Genomic DNA, 22779 nt, shown 5'->3' with positions numbered 1-22779 from the left:
CATTTACTAATGATTTCTCAAGGTATGGATATGTGTACTTAATGAAGTACAAGTCCGAGGCCTTTGAGAAATTCAGAAAGTATAAGAATGAGGTGGAGAACCAGATTGGAAAGAGTATCAAAACTCTTCGATCAGATCGAGGAGGTGAGTACTTAAGTACAGAGTTTACTCAGTTCCTCAAGGACCATGGGATATTATCCCAATGGATACCTCCTTGTACACCTCAGCTCAATGGTGTCTCTAAAAGGAGAAATCGTACGTTATTAGATATGGTACGGTCCATGATGAGTTTCGCTGACCTACCCATCTCATTCTAGGGATATGCCCTAGAGACCGCAGCTTACCTTCTGAACATAGTTCTAACTAAGTCGGTAGTGTCTACACCATATGAGATATGGAAAGGGAAGAAGCTTGATCTTAAGGTTATTAAGATTTGGGGCTGCCCTGCCCATGTTAAAAAACACATCCCCGATAAGTTAGAATCAAGGATAGAGCGATGCAAATTTATGGGATACCCCAAGGAAACTTGTGGGTATTATTTCTATCATCTCGATGACCAAAAGGTCTTTGTAGCTAAGAGAGAAGTGTTCCTTGAGAAGGAACACATTCTTGGCAGAGATAGTGGGAGAATGATAGAGTTGAGCGAGTTTGGAGAACCAAGCTCAAGCATCACTCTATAGCCCGAGTATGTTCAGGTACCTAATACACAAGTTTCAACTTTACGCAGGTCTGATAGAGTATCCCATCCTCCTGAGAGATATATGGGACAAATTAGAGGAGAGGATGTTGAGGATATTGATCATCAGACCTACGAGGAGGCTATTATGAGTATAGACTCCGAGAAGTGGAAAGAAGCCATGAATTCTGAGATGGATTCTATGTACTCCAATAAGGTTTGGAACCTAGTTGATGCGCCCGAAGGTATTGTACCCATCGGTTGCAAGTGGATCTTTAAGAAAAAGATCGGAGTAGATGGAAAGGTAGAGACCTATAAAGCAAGGCTAGTGGCTAAGGGGTATCGTCAAAGGCAAGGTATTAACTACGACGAAACCTTCTTACCCGTAGCAATGCTAAAATCCATCAGAATTCTATTGGCTATTGCAGCACACTATGATTATGAGATCTGGCAAATGGATGTGAAAACCATATTCCTCAATGGGAACCTCGAGGAGGAGGTGTATATGATGTAACCTGAGGGATTCATGTCCAAGAACTGCCCAAATAAGGTGTGTAGGTTTCTTAGATCCATTTATGGACTAAAGCAAGCTTCCCGAAGTTGGAACATAAGATTTGTTGAGGCAATCAGATCTTATGACTTCGTTAAGAACGAAGATGAGCCTTGTGTGTACAGGAAGGTAAATGGGATCGCTATCACCTTTTTGGTGTTATATGTGGATGACATCCTCATCATTGGGAACGACGTAGGAATGCTATCCATAGTAAATGCTTGGTTATCTAGACACTTCTCCATGAAGGACTTAGGGGAATCATCCTATATCTTGGGGATTAGAATCTATAGAGATAGATCCAAGAGGATGCTTGGCTTGTCCCAGTCCAGGTACATAGAAACCATTGTCAAAAGGTTTGGCATGGAAAATTCCAAGAGAGGTCTCATACCGATGAGACATGGGATATCGCTTTTTACGAGTATGTCCCCAAAGACTCTAGAAGAAAGGGCGAACATGAATATGATACCTTATGCCTCAACAATAGGGTCTATCATGTATGCCATGTTATGTACTAGGCCTGATATAGCGCATGCTCTGAGTGTCACGAGCAGGTATCAAGCGAATCCAGGCTTGGAGCACTGGAAAGTAGTAAAGTGTATCCTTAAGTACTTAAGAAGGACTAAGGACCTTTTACTATGGAGGTAATAGCCATAAGGTTGAAGGCTACACAGACTCAGTCTGATGTCGATGGTAGCAAGTCGAATTCAGGGTATGTGTACACCTTGAATGGAGGAGCAGTGTGTTGGAAGAGTTCCAAGCAAGATACCACTACTGACTCGACCACAGAGGCGAAGTACATTGCTGCATCAGATGCAGCAAAGGAGGGAGTCTGGTTGAAGAAGTTTATTACAGATTTGGGAGTCGTTCCGGATAGCGAGAAGTCGACTTCCGTATATTGCGACAATTATGGGGCGATTACTCAAATAAGGGAACCCGGGTCTCATCAGAAGTGTTCTGAGGAGGTTCCAGCTCATTAGAGAGATTGTAACACGAGGAGATGAAGCAGTGGAAAGAGTTCCATCCGAAGATAACATTGCAGATCCATTGATAAAGCCATTGTCTCATTTTGTCTTTGAGCACCACAGGGGTCTGTGTTGAATCTCGTATTTTGATGATGAAACTACTTGATATATGTTTATGATTTAATCTGCGTTTTGAGTGACGCAGGATGCCTTGATCAGGATGAGACAATTAAAGCAGGAAAATCATGTTGTGCCGGAGGAACATGTCAGAAGATTGGACGTCGGGCCAGTGGATCGGTCGACGTATCGACAGAAGGCTTCGGGCCGTGGACTCAGGCATCGGGCCAAGAAGAGCGGGTATTGTGCTAAGGATATCGGAGTTGCGGAGCCAACTGACCGATTGGGCAATAGGCCGCAGGAAAGGACGATGCACCGAAGAATCAGACGAAGCGTCGAGGGACCAATGACATGTCGGACAACTTGGTTAATCGCTTAGGATTAATTGTCTCGATCGAAGTTTTGTTTACATGTGCAGGATTAACTATGATGAAAGTGTTAGGATCGAGAGCACTAAGAGGGGGGGGGGTGAATTAGTGCAGCGGAAATCTTACAACGATTAAAAACCAAAAGCTGCGTTCGTTCAAAAACTATTATGATGCAAAAGCAAATTCTCAGTTTGTATCTAAGTGCAGTTTGCGTCTAAGCGCAGATTGCGTCTAAGCGCAGTTTTGCGTCTAAGCGCAGTTTACGTCTAAACTCAGATTCACGTCTAAACGCAGTTTTACGTCTAAACGCAGATTTACGTCTAAACGCAGATTTACGTCTAAACGCAGTTTTACGTCTAAACGCAGATTTACGTCTAAACTCAGATTTACGTCTTAAACTCAGATTTACGTCTAAACGCAGATTTATGTCTAAACGCAGTTTTACGTCTAGACGCAGATTTACGTCTAAACTTTGAAACTTGTTTGTATAATCGCAGAAGGCAGTATGCAGTTGAAATCAAGACGTAAACGTGAACTGAAATCTGATGATTGAGCGAGGAAAGCCGATTTACGTCTGAATGCAGTTTTACGTCTAAATGCTGAAACTCGTTCGTAAAATCGTAGAGGAAAGTTTGCAGTTATCAATAGGATCAAAATGTAAGTGTAAACTGCAAAGAAGCTCGTTCGTAAAAGCACGGAAGACAGTTCTGCAGAATCAAACGTAAACGTAAACAGTAATGTATGAAAATACGAATTTACGTCTGAATGCAGATTCGGAAGAACAACACTTAGAACTTGTTCGTGAAAGCGCAGAGAGCAGTAGCAATGAAGGAGGTTTGCAGCAATGATAAAGTGCTCGAAAATAAACGCAAACCAGAGATTTAGAGTGGTTCGGTCAGCCTTGACCTACTCCACTTTTGGCTTCCTCCACCGACGAGGTTGCCGACGTCAACTAGGTGCCTTCCTTCAATGGGCGAAGGCTAACTGCCCTTTTACAGTTTCTCTCCTTTTGACAGGCTTAGGAGACAACCTTTACAGACCTTTCTCTCCTCACTTTACAGCTGAAAACTTGAAGAACAGAAGGAGGAGACTTAAAGGCTTTATAACACTTTTGAGCTCTTAGAATCACAGAAAAGATCAAGATTTCGGTGTAGGTCTGTATCTTTTCAGTGCTGAATGGGTGGGGTATTTATAGGCCCCAACCCAATTCAAAATTCGAGCTCAAAACGATCAAATCGATCAAATCCCAGAATTCTGGGATCAGGCGGTTGCACCTCTTGACTGGAGAGGTGGCACCGCCTGGCAGAGCTCGAAGACTGAGCTTTGCCGATTGCTTCTCTCTGCCAGAGCTCGAAGACTGAGCTCGATGGTTGCATCACCTGGCAGAGCTCGAAGACTGAGCTTGGTGAATGCATCACCTGGCAGAGCTCGAAACTGAGCTCGGTGGTTGCATCACCTGGCAGAGCTCCAAGCTGAGCTCAGGCTGATCCACCTCTCTGCCAGAGCTCGAAGACTGAGCTCGGTGATTGCATCACCTGGCAGAGCTCGAGACTGAGCTCAGGCTGATGCACCTCTCTGCCAGAGCTCGAAGACTGAGCTCGGTGGTTGCATCGCCTGGCAGAGCTCGAAACTTGAGCTCTGGCGGTGCTACCTCTTGGCAGAGGAGGTTGCACCGCCCAATCTAGCTCGAAGACTGAGCTCTGGGCGGTTGCACCTCTCGGCTGGGGCGGTTGCACCTCCCAGCCTCGCAGCCCTGGCGGTTGCACCTCCTGGCTGGGGCGGTTGCACCTCCCAACCCCACAGCCCAGGCGGTTGCACCTCCTGGCTGGGGCGGTTGCACCTCCCAACCCCACAGCCCAGGCGGTTGCACCTCCTGGCTGGGGCGGTTGCACCTCCTGGTGCAATCAGGGTCCGAATGGTTCACTCCATTCGGCCCACTTTGAATCTTTTCAGGGGCCCAATTGCCCCAAGATTAAGCTAATGGGATCACCTCCCATTTTCATGCTTAATCATCATGCTAACTACGATTAACTCTAAGACAACTTCTGCAGCTTTGCTCCGATGCGTCAATCGCTTCTTCCGGCGAGTTTCCGGCCAACTTCCGTCGATCATCCGATAAACCCTCGGTGATCCTTCTGCGGACATCCGGCATACTCCTGGACTTTGCGACGATCCACTTGGCGAGTTCCGACGAGCTTCGCTTGGCAAGCTTCTGGACTTCTCGGATCTGTTCTCGCTGAACCTCCGACGACCGTCCGAACTTCCGTCGAACTCTCGAACTCCCAACGTGATCATGATCTTGACTCCGGCGCAACACCTGCTGCTTGTCTTACTCTCATCGTAGTTAATCCTGCACAACAAAACAAAACTTCGATCGAGACAATTAATCCTAAGCAATTAACCAAGTTGTCCGACATGTCATTGGTCCCTCGACGCTTCGTCCGATTCTTCGACGCATCGTCCTCTCGTGCAGCCTATTGCCCAATCGGCCAGTTGACTCCGCAACTCCGATATCCTTGGCACAATACCCACTCTTCTTGGCCCGATGCCCGAGTCCACGGCCCGAAGCCTTCTGTCGAAACGCCGACCGATCCACCGGCCCGACGTCCAATCTTCTGACATGTTCCTTCGGCACAACATGATTTTCCTGCTTTAATTGTCTCATCCTGATCGAAGCATCCTGCGTCACTCAAAACGCAGATTAAATCATAAACATATATCAAGTAGTTTCATCATCAAAATACGAGATTCAACAATCTCCCCCTTTTTGATGATGACAACTACTTGATGACGGAGTTAACCTTAACTCCCGGAGTTTAAACAAACTCCCCCTATCAATATGCCATATTGATAGAACCTTGAATTCAAACTGAATTCAAGTCATTGCAATATTCATCATGAATACTTGCAACACGTCAACATGAACTTATGCATAAACTTATGCATCACATGTCATGTCATCAACATACTTCTCCCCCTTTGTCATCAACAAAAAGGAGAAGTACTACAATCAAGTGTGTGTGATATTGGTTCAACTCATTGCATGAAAATCATAATATCAAGTTTTATCATCATGCAAGTTTGCTAATATCAAATACCAACATGAAAAATTGCGATGTAGGCTTTTGATATCATAATGCAAACATTTCAAGTGTTTATCAATTATAGCATTTCATCACATGGTAGGATATCAACGCGTAAAATTACGATACAAGTTCTTGATATCTTAACGCATGATGAAAACATGGCATAATACAAGTTTGGCAATCATAGCATCAATTCATATATCTCTTAATGATGCAAGCATTGCAAATATGGCAATCATATCAATTCATATATCTCTTGATGATGCAAGCCTAACATCAGTGTTCATAGCATCAATTCATATATTTCTCCCCCTTTGTCATCAACAAAACGGAGAACGATATAAGCAAATTTTAAGCATAAGTGCTTGTTGTTATGTATGTGAAATAAATCCTTGCAAGTAAAAACACTTTCATCCATATTCATCAAATCCATTTCTCAAAAAATATTTTTCACATGATGTGTGTATGAGAGATGTATTTGCTAGTCAATTACATATGTCAAAAATCAATGATATGAACTAAACTTGATATGGCATATGCTTGTTAAGTTTGGAAGAGAGTGAACTTGATATGTTAGACTCAAGAGAATCCGAAAATGAAATTTGAGTCTTTCTTCCATTCGAACAAGGTTTTGCTATAGATATTCAATTACAATCATGAAGGTAAAGCATGCTTGTTATCATGGAAGTTTTGTATTCAAGCACATAATTTTCAACATGTAATTGTGTAAAATCATTATGCCAGTCAAGTGATTCAATCATAAAGATAAGTGTAACATCCCTCATTTTTAAAAATTTATTAAAAGGTTTGTTTTGTAAAAAAAAAAATAAGGATTATTTAATAATTATTTTATATTAAATGATTAAATATTTATGGCTAGGGACCTAAGAGTAAATATTAGAAGTTTGATATAATTTATTTAAGATTCAGATTTAAGTTTAAAAAAAAAAAAAATTTAGTGGACATGTGTCATTAGCTAACCTAATGGTGCCACCTAAGTTTGCTCTAAGGATGACATCTAGCACTTTTCATGCATGCTTGCCACCTTGAAACTTTGCAACTCTTGTGTTAACCAAAAGTAATTAAATAAGAGATTAAAGGAGAAACTAAATGTAACATTCAGATGCTGCATCCAACGTGAGTTTAAGAAGAGAAGAGAAGGGAAGAAGAAGAAGAAGAAGAGGAATTGAAGAAGAAGATTTGATTGAGGTTTTGCATCAACTCCCCCCATTTGGGAATCAAATTTGTTTAAGGCAAGTGTTCTAATCTCTTCCTACAGAATTCCTAATCTTTGTTTTCCTTTTAATTCTTCATAATGCAAAAGATTTCAGCTTAGTACCAAACCGTTCTTTCCTTTTGATACAAATCCATGAATCTGAAATTTTTCGGTAATCTGACCTCTATTCAATGTTTCGGTCATAACATTTTGTAATAAACTCTGATTTAGACAAAACCTATTCCATTTGAAAGTAGACTCAAATATCTTTATTTTGACACTAAGATTGAATGATTTGGAGTTTAAATGCCTACTAAGACTTCTATTTCAATTAACCCTACAGATTCTGCAAAATAGAGACTGAAATTTCTGACCTCTTGTTGCTTAACTACTTATAACTTTCTGCTGTGAATTCAGATTCATACAAAGTATGATTTATTCGAAGATAGACTCAAAATGCTTTCTTTATACACCTGATTTGAAATTTTCGGATAATAATTGCTAACTAAAACATCTTCTTTCATCGACCCAATGAATTCAGTAAAACAGAGCAAATATTTTCAGACCTTTGGCTACGAAATTATTTGTAACTCCCTGTTGTAAATTCCAATTCTTGTCAAACTTAATTTGCCTAAAATTAGATTGATAAAGCTTTCTAATGACACATATTTTGCATAAATTGGAGCATAATTGGTTATCGAAATAGTTCATACAATGTCCCTATCAAATTCTGCCAGAATCGAGCTTTGGTCGATTTCGGCTCTTCTTGTTTCTTCTCTTTGGAAATTGATTTCGGCAAACACTCTTCAGTTAAGCTTTACATTATTACCTTGAATTCCTGTATACTTTTGTCCTTTATTTATTTGTCTGCAGCTATCATCTAAAGTTCATGTTTTCAGCGTAATGATTCGGCACATGCATCCCATTGTTCCGCATTTGCTTTCGATATGTGCCTCTTCCAGTTTCATTTCTTTGGACATTGAATTCATCTAACTTTCTTATTTCAATTGAGCCATATGTGGTTTCTTGAAATCCTTGTATACTCCTGCTTTTGTTTCCTTTTAAATCTGAATACATTTGTGAAAGATTCTGTTTGTATCGTATTGACTTGTGATTTCTTGAAATCCTTGTATACTCCTGCTTTTGTTTCCTTTTAAATCTGAATACATTTGTGAAAGATTCTGTTTGTATCGTATTGACTCAAAAGGCATATGTACATTTCGTTGTTCCGCATGTGCTTCTGATATGTGTCAATGTTATTGTTCATACTACCCTTTTGTACTCTGGTGTCTTGTGGGATATTGTGAACCTTTGCCAGAAATGGTAAAGGAAGTTATGCTTAGAGCCCGCGATTGCTCTGCTGGCCCCATTGACTTCACTCAGACGTGGGTGGATGGAGCTCCCAGACGTGGGAGACTTATGCTTGGTGGTCATCCAGAAATGGATGGACCATATTATGTTATGATCCCACTTCACCTTCTATCTGTTTGATATAAAATTCAGAGCCGACCTAGCACTTGGGCAGGGTGAGAGGGCTCGAGTAGGAAAGGGCTACCCGTGGATGGAGTCGAGAACTCATCACGGCGTGGAGCCACCACTGAGTTAATCCTCACATGCACTATGCTAGAGTACGACGTTTGAGCTTCTATTTCATATTTGTTCTTTGATATGTTCTGAAATGCTTCTTATGCTTCCGAAATATTTCCATATGCCATTGATACGTTCTGAAGCATTTCATTCACCATTGATATGTTCCGAACTGTTTCGTATGCCATAGATATCCAAAATGCTCCTTACGTCTTTGTTATGCCTTGAAATTATCAAATGTCATCGATATGCTCCTTATACCAATGATATGCTCCAATTTCCTTTCTCCTATTGTTATGTCTAATGCCTGTTTTTGAACGAGGTAAACCTTTGTGATTTTATATCAAATGAGATGACTTCAAATGAACACTTGTATTTCTGCTTTTGTTATCTTGATACTAAGCCTGCTTGAACTTCTCCTATCGCCATGGATATGTTAGTCGCTTGCTGAGCTCTTTATGCTCACCCCGTTGCTATATAAAATTTTCAGGGTAGCTTGTTATGTTCTGAAAATCTAGAATTGGGTTGAGGCAGTGGAAAGCTAGAAGATTTTGGGGCAAATCTTTCGTAATTAATAAGTTGATATTGTATAAGTTCTTTTGTGTGTATCAACGACAAATCTAGATTGATGTATCTTGTAAATATTTGGAAAGTACCTCTTGTGTTGGGATTTTGGGAATGTTAAAGTTTAAACTGTGTAATGATATAAACATGTAATACATGTTGGTTTTGTGATTGTATAGATTGCTACGCTTATGGATTTATGATGTGGTTATGGTTTAGTTTGAGTTGGCTTTGGATTTTGTGAATCATTAAGTGATATTATACTATGATTATAAACTGCACAGGTTTTATGAATTGGAAATTATAGATATGAATGACCTGAATGTTTTCTCAGTATCCTCAAATGTGTGAACGGATCCTGGAATGAATTGTTGTTGAATTATAATACAAAAAAAAAAAAAAATTCAGCGGGGCGTGACAATAAGACATACTCATCATCATGATAGTATGATAGCAGGTTTACCATATACAAGCTAGCAAAAAATTTGTACATTTTAAGGCCCGCAAGCTAGCAATTTTGAGATGTTCAAGAAAGCAACTCTTGCTTCTTGATATATGCAAATTTGTCAAGTTTTGCTAGATGTGCAAGTTAGCATTTTTGCCTCTTGAGATAGGCAAGCTAGCAATCAAGTTTTTTTTTTTTTTTTTATCTTCTTGACTTGTACAAGCTAGCTATCTCCCCCTTTGTCATTGTCAACAAGGGAAAAACCCTTTACATCAATTTCTAAATCATGACAAAGGTAAGTAATCATTCTTATTTGTGCATCATTATAGTTTCAATGCACAAATTTATTAACATTACATTTCAAAAAATTTATGCATGATACCGAAAAATTAATCATCATCATGAGCATATCAAACATGATATTCAAGCATTCATGATACATCATTTTGGCAGCATGATCATAGATATTCAAACGATGGTATCTAGAATTCATTACATCCTATTATGCATGATCATTAACTCCTCATTTGTATTTCATGCATTATTTCATTTCATCTCATAAGGAATATCAAGAAGAGTTATTGGATGATGAGATAAATATTTTATGAATACACAGAATATCATAAGTGTTTCATGTATTCATATTATCACATGAAGCATATTATCATTTTTAAGATTCATAACATGAATAACGTTATTACTATTTCATCAAAATTAGTTTCGAGATTCACATAATATCATGAAATCATTAATCTCGATAAAATGGGAAAAACATTTTCTTTTTAAGTGATTCTTTTAACACATCATAAAAAAGAAAAACTCATTCATAATTCAAGTGATTTACAAGATATCATAAATGAATTTATCACTTGTATTTCACCAAAATCGAGAACTCTAGAGTTAGAAAAATGATTGAAGCATTAAATCTGATTGAAGAATGATTCATATTTAAAGTGTAGCATTTGTCAAATCTGAAATTATCAAGTATAACTTTAATATTTTCATTGCAACATTAAGCAAGGTTTCATTGAAGATAATTTTGAATGATTCTTATAAATGCCTAAAACTTCTTTAATTTTAATTTATGATTGACTTTATAATAGCATGCTCAAATCTTTATTTTTATGTCAAAACCATACATTATATTTCATAAACAAAGACAATGAAAAATATCAAGCCTTCCAGACAAAAGCCATGTATCGTCATTGAAAAGCAATATGAAAATCATCAAAATATACATTCTTGCTTCTCAAGCACATAAATAAGATTAATCTCACTAGGTGTAAAATCATTAGATTTCTATCTTGCATTAACATAAGACATGCAATTTTCATTATCATTTTCAAGATTACAAGCATGATCATATTTTTGCATTTTCATTGTTAAATTATTAAAAATATAATTTTCAACACAATTTAAAGAAAAAGAAAAGTGCATCATGAAAAGCATCATGTAATTTCGAAGTAAATTAGGGGGATTTCGATTACCTCATCATTGTAGGCTGTTAAGGCGTAGTTTGCCACCTTGCTTTTGTTGACTTTCTCTTCTTCGGAGGAGCTCGATTCATCCCAATTTTTGTTCTTCTTCTTGCGTTTAAAGCAAGTAGTTCCATTCTTTTTGCTTTTTAATTTTCGTTTCATTTTAAGTTCACCATCACTTGAGCTTATGCTCGAGTGGTCTTCAAATGTTCTATGTCCCAAATCCTTCCTGTTCTTTGGAAGGTTGGTTTGTTCATCATTGTCCTCATCACTTGAGTCATCGCTCAAGTGGCATTCATTTGTCCAGAGTTCCAAATCCTTCCTGTTCTTTGGAAGGTGGTTCTCAAGTTCTTCACGTGCATTGCACGTCATTTCATATGTGATCAATGAACCAATTAGTTCTTCAAGTGGAAAATGGTTCAAGTTTTTCGATTCTTGAATAGCAGTTACTTTTGAATCCCAAGTTTTAGAAAGTGAGCGCAAAACTTTGTTAACGAGTTCAAAATCCGAAAAGCTTTTACCAAGTGATTTTAAACCATTGACGACATCCGTAAAACGGGTGTACATGTCAACAACGGTTTCGCTTGGTTTCATATGAAAAAGCTCGAAATCAAGTAGTAGAATATTAACTTTCGAGTCTTTGACTCTACTAGTTCCCTCGTGCGTGATTTCAAGAGTGCGCCAAATATCGAAAGCCGTTTCACACGTAGAAATCCGATTGAACTCATTTTTGTCCAATGCGCAAAATAAGGCATTCATAGCCTTTGCGTTTAAAGAAAAATTCTTCTTCTCCAAAACCGACCATTCGTTCATCGGTTTGGAGGGAAGTTGAAAACCGTTTTCAATGATATTCCATAAATCCAGATTTAGAGAAATTAAGAAAACTCTCATTCGAGTTTTCCAATAAGTGTAGTCCAATCCGTTAAAGAACGGTGGACGAAAGACCGAACAGCCCTCTTGAAAAGTCATTTCTCTCGGGTGTAAATCCGAAATGAGAAATACCCCGCTCTGATACCAATTGTTAGGATCGAGAACACTAAGAGGGGGGGGGGTGAATTAGTGCAGCGGAAATCTTACAACGATTAAAAACCAAAAGCTGCGTTCGTTCAAAAACTATTATGATGCAAAAGCAAATTCTCAGTTTGTATCTAAGTGCAGTTTGCGTCTAAGCGCAGATTGCGTCTAAGCGCAGTTTTGCGTCTAAGCGCAGTTTACGTCTAAACTCAGATTCACGTCTAAACGCAGTTTTACGTCTAAACGCAGATTTACGTCTAAACGCAGATTTACGTCTAAACGCAGATTTACGTCTAAACGCAGTTTTACGTCTAAACGCAGATTTACGTCTAAACTCAGATTTACGTCTTAAACTCAGATTTACGTCTAAACGCAGATTTACGTCTAAACGCAGTTTTACGTCTAGACGCAGATTTACGTCTAAACTTTGAAACTTGTTTGTATACTCGCAGAAGGCAGTATGCAGTTGAAATCAAGACGTAAACGTGAACTGAAATCTGATGATTGAGCGAGGAAAGCCGATTTACGTCTGAATGCAGTTTTACGTCTAAATGCTGAAACTCGTTCGTAAAATCGTAGAGGAAAGTTTGCAGTTATCAATAGGATCAAAATGTAAGTGTAAACTGCAAAGAAGCTCGTTCGTAAAAGCACGGAAGACAGTTCTGCAGAATCAAACGTAAACGTAAACAGTAATGTATGAAAATACGAATTTACGTCTGAATGCAGATTCGGAAGAACAGCACTTAGAACTTGTTCGTGAAAGCGCAGAGAGCAGTAGCAATGAAGGAGGTTTGCAGCAATGATAAAGTGCTCGAAAATAAACGCAAACCAGAGATTTAGAGTGGTTCGGTCAGCCTTGACCTACTCCACTTTTGGCTTCCTCCACCGACGAGGTTGCCGACGTCAACTAGGTGCCTTCCTTCAATGGGCGAAGGCTAACTGCCCTTTTACAGTTTCTCTCCTTTTGACAGGCTTAGGAGACAACCTTTACAGACCTTTCTCTCCTCACTTTACAGCTGAAAACTTGAAGAACAGAAGGAGGAGACTTAAAGGCTTTATAACACTTTTGAGCTCTTAGAATCACAGAAAAGATCAAGATTTCGGTGTAGGTCTGTATCTTTTCAGTGCTGAATGGGTGGGATATTTATAGGCCCCAACCCAATTCAAAATTCGAGCTCAAAATGATCAAATCGATCAAATCTCAGAATTCTGGGATCAGGCGGTTGCACCTCTTGACTGGAGAGGTGGCACCGCCTGGCAGAGCTCGAAGACTGAGCTCTGCCGATTGCTTCTCTCTGCCAGAGCTCGAAGACTGAGCTCGATGGTTGCATCACCTGGCAGAGCTCGAAGACTGAGCTTGGTGAATGCATCACCTGGCAGAGCTCGAAACTGAGCTCGGTGGTTGCATCACCTGGCAGAGCTCCAAGCTGAGCTCAGGCTGATCCACCTCTCTGCCAGAGCTCGAAGACTGAGCTCGGTGATTGCATCACCTGGCAGAGCTCGAGACTGAGCTCAGGCTGATGCACCTCTCTGCCAGAGCTCGAAGACTGAGCTCGGTGGTTGCATCGCCTGGCAGAGCTCGAAACTTGAGCTCTGGCGGTGCTACCTCTTGGCAGAGGAGGTTGCACCGCCCAGTCTAGCTCGAAGACTGAGCTCTGGGCGGTTGCACCTCTCGGCTGGGGCGGTTGCACCTCCCAGCCTCGCAGCCCTGGCGGTTGCACCTCTTGGCTGGGGTGGTTGCACCTCCCAACCCCACAGCCCAGGCGGTTGCACCTCCTGGCTGGGGCGGTTGCACCTCCCAACCCCACAGCCCAGGCGGTTGCACCTCCTGGCTGGGGCGGTTGCACCTCCTGGTGCAATCAGGGTCCGAATGGTTCACTCCATTCGGCCCACTTTGAATCTTTTCAGGGGCCCAATTGCCCCAAGATTAAGCTAATGGGATCACCTCCCATTTTCATGCTTAATCATCATGCTAACTACGATTAACTCTAAGACAACTTCTGCAGCTTTGCTCCGATGCGTCAATCGCTTCTTCCGGCGAGTTTCCGGCCAACTTCCGTCGATCATCCGATAAACCCTCGGTGATCCTTCTGCGGACATCCGGCATACTCCTGGACTTTGCGACGATCCACTTGGCGAGTTCCGACGAGCTTCGCTTGGCAAGCTTCTGGACTTCTCGGATCTGTTCTCGCTGAACCTCCGACGACCGTCCGAACTTCCGTCGAACTCTCGAACTCCCAACGTGATCATGATCTTGACTCCGGCGCAACACCTGCTGCTTGTCTTACTCTCATCGTAGTTAATCCTGCACAACAAAACAAAACTTCGATCGAGACAATTAATCCTAAGCAATTAACCAAGTTGTCCGACATGTCATTGGTCCCTCGACGCTTCGTCCGATTCTTCGACGCATCGTCCTCTCGTGCAGCCTATTGCCCAATCGGCCAGTTGACTCCGCAACTCCGATATCCTTGGCACAATACCCACTCTTCTTGGCCCGATGCCCGAGTCCACGGCCCGAAGCCTTCTGTCGAAACGCCGACCGATCCACCGGCCCGACGTCCAATCTTCTGACATGTTCCTTCGGCACAACATGATTTTCCTGCTTTAATTGTCTCATCCTGATCGAAGCATCCTGCGTCACTCAAAACACAGATTAAATCATAAACATATATCAAGTAGTTTCATCATCAAAATACGAGATTCAACAGAAAGTAAGACAGGCAGTAGGAGTTGCGTCGGAGTCATGACAATGATCACGTTGGGAGTTTGAGAGCTCGACGGAAGTTCGGACAGTCGTCGGAGGTTCTGCGGGAACAAATCCGAGAAGTCCAGAAGCTTGCCAAAGAAGCTCGTCGGAACTTGCCAAGTGGATCGTCACAAGTCCAGGAGTTTGCCGGAACTCCGCAGGAGCATCACCGAGGGTTCATCGGATGATCGACGGAAGTTCGCCGGAAACTCGCCGGAAGAAGCGATTGACGCACCGGAGCAAGCTGCAGAAATTGTCTTAGGATTTATCGTAGTTAGCACTATTGATTAAGTTGAAAATGGGAGGTGATCCCATTAGCTTAATCTTGGGGCAATTGGGCCCCTAAAAAACCCAAATTGGGCCGAATGGATCAACCCATTCGGACCCTGGTTGCTGTGGGAGGTGCAAGCGCCCAAGCCAAGAGGTAGCACCGCCTGGGTTAAGTCTCCCAGGGAGACTGGGTGGTGCAACCGCCCCACCCAGGAGGTGCAACCGCCTGGGCTCAGTCTCCGAGCGAGACTGGGCGGTGCAACCTCTCCTGACAAGAGGTGGCACCGCCTGAGCTCGGTCTTCGAGCTCTGGCAGAGAGATGCAACCGCCCCTGACAAAGGTGGCACCGCCCAGAGGCTCAGTCTTCGAGCTCTGCCAGCGGTGCAACCGCCCCAATCAGGAGGTGCAACCGCCTGATCCCGGAATTCCAAGAATTGACAGTTTTGAGCTCCAAATTTGAACTGGGTTGGGGCCTATAAATACCCCACCCATTCATCACTGAAAGGCAGCAACTTACACTCGAAATCTTGATATCTTTCGGTGATTCTTAGAGCTCAAAACTGTTGTAAAGACCAAAAGTTCTCCTCCTTCTGTTCTTCAAAGTTTGAGTTGTAAAGAGAGGAGAGAAAACTTCTGTAAGGGTTGTCTCCCTAAGCCCGTCAAAAGGAGTGAATCTGTAAAAGGGTGGTTGGCGTTCGCCTATTGAATGAAGGCCTATAGTTGACGTCCGTGACCTCGTCGGTGGAGGAAGCCAAAAGTGGAGTAGGTTAAGATTGACCGAACCACTCTAAATCTTGGTTTGCATTTCCTTTGAGCATTTTACCTTCACTACAAACTTCTCAATAGCTTACTGCCTTCTGCGATTTTACGAACGAGTTTCTAAGTTTAGAACTTTGCGAATCTGCGTTTAGACGTAAATCAGCTTTTTTCGTACGATCATCATATTTCAGTTTACGTTTACGTTTTGATTTCAATCATAATTGTTTACTGCCTTCTGTGATCTTACGAATAAGTTTCTAAGTTCAGAACTTTCTAAATCTGCGTTTTGATGTAAATTGTTTTTATCGAACGAATGCAGCTTTCGTTTTAATCGCTGAAAAATTTCCGCTGCACTAATTCACCCTCCCCTCTTAGTGCTCTTGATCCTAACAATTGGTATCAGAGCCCGGTATTTCTCATTTCGGACTAACACCCGAGAGAAATGACTCTTTGTGGCTTTCAAGAGGGCTTTTCGATTTTTCGTCCACCGTTATTTAACGGATTGGACTACACCTATTGGAAGACCCGAATGAGGATCTTTCTTATTTCTATGGATGTTGAACTTTGGAATCTTGTCGAAAACAGTTTTTCGAAGTCTTCTCTTCCAATGATCGAATGGTCGGATTTAGAGAAGAAGCATTTTTCTTTAAACGCAAAGGCTATGAATGCCTTATTTTGCGCTTTGGACAAAAATGAGTTCAATCGGGTTTCTTTGTGCGAAACGACTTTCGATATTTGGCGCACTTTTGAAATCACGCACGAGGGAACTAGTAGAGTCAAAGACTCGAAAGTTAATATTTTACTACATGATTTCGAGCTTTTTCAAATGAAGCCAAGCGAAACCATTGGTGACATGTACACCTGTTTTACGGATGTCGTCAATGGTTTAAGAGCTCTTGGCAAAATGTTTTTTGAATTCTGAACTTGTGAACAAGATTTTGCGTTCTCTTTCTAAGAAGTGGGATTCAAAAGTAACGGCTTTACAAGAAACAAAAGATTTAAATATTTTTCCACTTGAAGAACTAATGGTTCATTGATCACATATGAAATGACTTGCAATGCACGTGAAGAACTTGAGAACCACCTTCCAAAGAATAGGAAGGATTTGGGACATAGAACATTTGAAGACCACTCGAGCATAAGCTCAAGTGATGGTGAACTTAAACTACAAATGAAACAAAAATTAAAAAGCAAAAAGAACGGAACTACTTGCTTTGAACGCAAGAAGAAGAACAAAAATTTGGATGAATCGAGCTCCTCCGAAGACGAGGAGAAAATCAATAAAGGCGAGGTGGCAAACTACGCCTTTATGCCTTTCGACGCTGAGGTAATCAAAATGCCTTTAATTTACTTTGAAATTACATGATGCTTTTCATAAAGCATTTTTCTTTTTTATTTAATTTTCTTGAAAATTGCATGTTTAATAATTTTATAATGAAAATATAAACAATTACGAATCATGCTTATCATTCTAGTAATTTTGAAAATAATCATGAAAATTTCATGTTTATGATAAACAAAATGATTTTGATTAAAAATACCTTATGAAATCATGCTATATGTGGTTGAGAAGTAATAATGTGTATCATGCTGATTTCCATTGTTATTTCTCGATTTTGAGTATATGAAATCATGTTTTATTTGAAGTTATGATTAATGAGTATATATTTGTGAAATTATGTATGATGATTCTTGATATTTATGGATTATCGATTTTCATGATAATAACAGTGGCTTAAAAAAAAAAAAAATTTGATGCATGTTTTCATAAATGAAAAGGCATGCTAACATGAAATCGACCACTTAAAATGAAACACTTAAAAAGGGGGAAAATATATTATCAATGAAATCAAAATGAGTTTTATCAAAATCTTGATCTTGATTTATCAAATTGAATGAATTGAAAATGAATGATGATTTTTGTCTTGAATGATTGTGACTTGTATTCCTTGTATTCATGATATGATTTTTATGCAATTCTTTGTATTCATGAAATATTTATCTCATCACCCAATTATTATTTTTTCAATATTCCTCAAGTGATGATATGAATGCATGAGATATTCATGAATTTATTTTGATGTATGCAAATGAGAAGTTTCGATCATGCATGGTAGGATGCAATGTGACAAATTAATACCATGATGATTTGAAATATTTATGATTTGGAATGATGCATATGCTTTTTATTATGATAATGTATGATGTGTATCATGAATGCTTAAAAAATTAAATAAATAAATGTTTATATCATGTTAGATGGTTTTACATATTATGCATGATAAGCTATAGTGATGAGTGAAACAATGATTGAAATAATATGAATGATGATTTGAAATCATGCATATAATAATGAGTTTATATGTTTTGAAAATGTGCATGTTTTAATTTGAAAATATAATGATGCACAAATGAGATTGATACTAACCTTTGTCATGATTTAAAAATTGATGTAAGGGGTTTTTCCCTTCTTTTTGACAATGACAAAAGGGGAGATAGCTAGCTTGCACAATTCAAGATGAAAGCAAAAATTACACTTCTCAAAAGAGAAGAAATTGCTATCTTGAACATCACTAAGAAGTGCTATCTTGCAAATCTCAAGACACACAAATGCAATCATGCAAAATTTGTAATTTTGTACATCATTAAAATTTATGATGCTTTGGTGATTATGCATGTTCTAAAATGTTATAAAATTCACTAGCTTGCATGATGTAGAACTTAGCTATATTGAACATCACCAAGGAATGCTATCTTGCCAATCTCAAGAAGCAAAAAGTTAACTTGCAAATCTAGCAAAACTTATATTCCAAGAAGCAAGAGTTGCTTTCTTGAACATCTCAAAATTGCTAGCTTGCGGGCTTTAAAATGTAGAAATTTTTTGCTAGCTTGTATATGGTAAACTTGCTATCATACTACCATGATGATGAGCATGCCTTATCTTCATGATTATATTTGAAAAACTATAGCAAAAATATGTCCGAATGATTAAACGTGTTAAAATTATTTTTCGGACTTTTTTTATTGAATGATCAAATCACTTGATTGCCATAATGATTTTACACAATTACTTGCCATGATTACATGTTGGAAATTATGTGCTTGAATACAAAAAATTCCATGATAATAAGCATGTTTTACCTTCATGATTGTAATTGAATATCTCTAGTAAAACCCTGTCCGAATGTATGAAAGTGTCAAATTTCATTTTCGGATTTTCTTGATCCTAACAATTGGATTTTCTTGATACATTATCCTCTTCCGAACTTAACAAGCATATGTCATATCAAGTTTAATTCACATAATTGATTTTTGACATATGGAATCATCTAGCAAATGCACTTATCATGTGAAAAATATTTTTCGAGAAACATATTTGATGATTCCCTCTTATAAAAGGAAGATATTTTTACATATAAGGATTTGACTCACTTACATATCTTAATCCTTGCAAAAATGAAGTGTGCTTTAATATCTTATCGATTTGAACTTCACATATGGCTTTCCTCCTTCATGTAAAAAGATAACAAATAAAAAGGAAGAAGCGATAAAAGCTATCTCCATGTCATGTTTTCCTCGAGATGTTTGCATAATTGGTATCCTATCACTCACTGTTGGAAAATGACATGAACCAACTTATGGCATCGCACTTATATTTAAAATTTGCTTATATCGTTCTCCTTGTTGTTGATGACAAAGGGGGAGAAATATATAATTGATACTATGAGTGCCATATTTGAAGAATATGAATAGATATTATGAATGCCATATTATGATGAGATATCAAAAGCAGCATTCATATGAATAGGTGCTATGAATGTCATATCATGTTAAGATATCAAGAACTTGAATCGCAATTTTACATGTTGATATCTTACCATTTGATGATAGCAAACTTGCATGATGATAACAATAGATATTATGTTTTTCATGCAATGAGTTAAACCAATATCACAAACGCTTGATTGTGGTACTTCTCCTTTTTGTTGATGACAAAGGGGGAGAAGTATGATGTTATGCATAAGTTCATGATGACGTGTTGCAAGTATTCATGATGAATATTGCAATGACTTGAATTCAGTTTGAATTCAAGGTTTTATCAATATGGCATATTGATAGGGGGAGTTTGTTTAAACTCCGGGAGTTAAGTTTAACTCCGTCATCAAGTGGTTGTCATCATCAAATAGGGGGAGATTGTTGAATCTGGTATTTTGATGATGAAACTACTTGATATATGTTTATGATTTAATCTGCGTTTTGAGTGACACAGGATGCCTTGATCAGGATGAGACAATTAAAGCAGAAAAATCATGTTGTGCCGAAGGAACATGTCAGAAGATTGGACGTCGGGCCGGTGGATCGGTCGACGTATCGACAGAAGGCTTTAGGCCGTGGACTTGGGCATCGGACCAAGAAGAGCGGGTATTATGCCAAGGATATCGGAGTTGCGGAGCCAACTGACGGATTGGGCAATAGGCTGCAGGAATGGACGAGGCGCCAAAGAATCGGATGAAGCGTCGAGGGACCAATGACATGCCAAACAACTTGGTTAATCACTTAGGATTAATTGTCTCGATCGAAGTTTTGTTTACATGTGCAGAATTAACTACGATGAAAGTAAGACATGCAGTAGGAGTTGCACCGGAGTCATGACAATAATCACGTTGGGAGTTCGACAGCTCGACGGAAGTTCGGACAGTCGTCGGAGGTTCTGCGGGAACAAATCCGAGAAGTCCAGAAGCTTGCCAAAGAAGCTCATCGGAACTTGCCAAGTGGATCGTCGCAAGTCCAGGAGTTTTCCGGAAGTCCGCAGGAGCATCACCGAGGGTTCATCGGATGATCGACGGAAGTTCGCCGGAAACTCGCCGGAAGAAGCGATTGACGCACCGGAGCAAGCTGCAGAAATTGTCTTAGGATTTATCATAGTTAGCACTAATGATTAAGTTGAAAATGGGAGGTGATCCCATTAGCTTAATCTTGGGGCAATTGGGCCCCTGAAAAACCCAAATTGGGCCGAATGGATCAACCCATTCGGACCCTGGTTGCTGTGGGAGGTGCAAGTGCCCAAGCCAGGAGGTAGCACCGCCTGGGCTATGTCTCCTAGGGAGACTGGGCGGTGCAACCGCCCCACCCAGGAGGTGCAACCGCCTGGGCTCAGTCTCCGAGCGAGACTGGGCGGTGCAACCTCTCCTGACAAGAGGTGGCACCGCCTGAGCTCAAGTTTCGAGCTCTGCTAGGCGGTGCAACCGCCCCAGTCAGGAGGTGCAACCGCCTGAGCTCGGTCTTCGAGCTCTGGCAGAGAGGTGCAACCGCCCCTGACAGAGGTGGCACCGCCCAGAGGCTCAGTCTTCGAGCTCTGCCAGCGGTGCAACCGCCCCTAATCAGGAGGTGCAACCGTTTGATCCCGGAATTCCAGGAATTGACAGTTTTGAGCTCCAAATTTGAACTGGGTTAGGAATTATAAATACCCCACCCATTCAGCACTGAAAGGCAGCAACTTACACTCAAAATCTTGATATCTTTCTGTGATTCTTAGAGCTCAAAACTGTTGTAAAGACCAAAAGTTCTCCTCCTTCTATTCTTTAAAGTTTGAGTTGTAAAGAGAGGAGAGAAAACTTCTATAAGGGTTGTCTCCTAAGCCCGTCAAAAGGAGTGAATATGTAAAAGGGTGGTTGGCCTTCGCCTATTGAAGGAAGGCCTCTAGTTGACGTCCGTGACCTCGTTGGTGGAGGAAGCCAAAAGTGGAGTAGGTCAAGATTGACCGAACCACTCCAAATCTCGGTTTGCATTTCCTTTGAGCATTTTACCTTCACTGCAAACTTCTCAATAGCTTACTGCCTTCTGCGATTTTACGAACGAGTTTCTAAGTTCAGAAATTTCTGAATCTGCGTTTAGATGTAAATCAGCTTTTTTCGTACGATCATCATATTTCAGTTTACGTTTACGTTTTGATTTCAATCATAATTGTTTACTGCCTTCTGCGATCTTACGAATAAGTTTCTAAGTTCAGAACTTTCTAAATCTGCGTTTAGACGTAAATCGTTTTTATCGAACGAACGCAGCTTTCGTTTTAATCGTTGGAAAATTTTCGCTGCACTAATTCACCCCCCCCCCCCTCTTAGTGCTCTTGATCCTAACAGTCTGATGGGGATCAGACACATAGGTGATTGGCTTTAGGTCAAGTGGGAGATTGTTAGTCATAGGTGCCCAGCAAGCCAATCACGTGAGTGATGGCACGTGTGTGATGACACGTGTGACTTGATACAGAATCTTTTTGCTTATTATATTTTGACATATATCACTTTATAACTATTGCATATGTGCATATATATATTGTGATGTCCTTGGATTTATGCAATGGGAACGGATCGTGATGAGATCATGATAATGAGAACGATTCACCTTTAAACACATATCTTAAATAATCCCGGTCATAGGTTACTCGAGAGGGACATCGTGATAACCGGATAGACTGGTGTGCTATATACCCGTCCATATGATGGATGCAGCTGGTCTCATAGCTGCTCGTGTAGGGACATTAGGGATACAGTACAGGTGCTCATTGGAGAATGAGTTCACTGATTGATCCGCTTACGGAATGCTGGATGGTTGATGATGTCTTATTGTCAGACAGCGATTCCGTAGTCCTAGTGGTGTATCTGGTCCTTAGACTTGAGACACCAAGGATGTCCTGTATGAGTGCTCCACTCTTTGATACCAGACTTATAGGTTTGGCTGTCCCAGATCTAGTACAACTGGTCATTGAGAGTGGTAGTCGACCTTACGAGGGGTATTGAGTGTCGATAGAGGATCATCCACTCTCGGCGTCATGAGAGGAATATCCCATGTGTTCTTGCTAAGACAAATCCCTGGCTAGGGTCATTCGGGTTGAGAGAGAAAGAGTTCTCCGGGAGAATCCGATTAGAGTGAGACTT

The sequence above is a fragment of the Musa acuminata genome, chromosome BXJ1-5, assembly GCF_036884655.1.
Source record: "Musa acuminata AAA Group cultivar baxijiao chromosome BXJ1-5, Cavendish_Baxijiao_AAA, whole genome shotgun sequence".
NCBI lineage: Eukaryota > Viridiplantae > Streptophyta > Magnoliopsida > Zingiberales > Musaceae > Musa > Musa acuminata.
This window is presented reverse-complemented; position numbering follows the sequence as displayed.